Genomic DNA, 707 nt, shown 5'->3' with positions numbered 1-707 from the left:
TTTTAGTTTTTTTTTTTTCTTTGTAATTTTACTAAGGGTAATTTCGTCATTGGGGGGAACATTGACAATTTTTGGTAGTTTGGGGGTACATTGTCACAATTGAAAGTTTGGGAGGGAACATTGTCTATTGAATGGTAGTTTGAGGGGGTTATGTGGACTTTCCCCTAATATTAATGAAATGGTTGATTATATTAATTAATTGGCATACAATAATAGTGTGATTATATATATATATATACCAATTTATACTAATATGATAAAATTAATTTTTCTATCCAGTTAAAATTAATTTTTCATGCCCATTAAAATTAATTCACTACATTATTTTTTTTAATACATATTTTTGTTATGAGTTAATACCTAATTATAATTATAATTAATTGTAAATTTTGACACGTGACTTTAACATGTCAAAAAATTTTGACGTGTCTAACTAGACACGTCAAAATTTATTAACGTGGCAAATATAAGTTATTGTTTGCCGCATCAATAAACTGCATATTTTTTGTAGTGCGCTATAGTGGTTAGTGGTTAGCGGACGATTTTTAACCGCCCACATTGACACCCATAAATTTGTTACCGGAGATGATGGTCCTTTCTTGATGGTGAGAAGGAATTTTTTTACACCTCGGAAAGCGGAAGGTGACAATGGGCAATGCCACAATCTTTTCCACTCAACATGCACTATCGGGGGTAAAGTATGTAAG

The sequence above is a fragment of the Corylus avellana genome, chromosome ca9, assembly GCF_901000735.1.
Source record: "Corylus avellana chromosome ca9, CavTom2PMs-1.0".
Classification (NCBI taxonomy): domain Eukaryota; kingdom Viridiplantae; phylum Streptophyta; class Magnoliopsida; order Fagales; family Betulaceae; genus Corylus; species Corylus avellana.
This window is presented reverse-complemented; position numbering follows the sequence as displayed.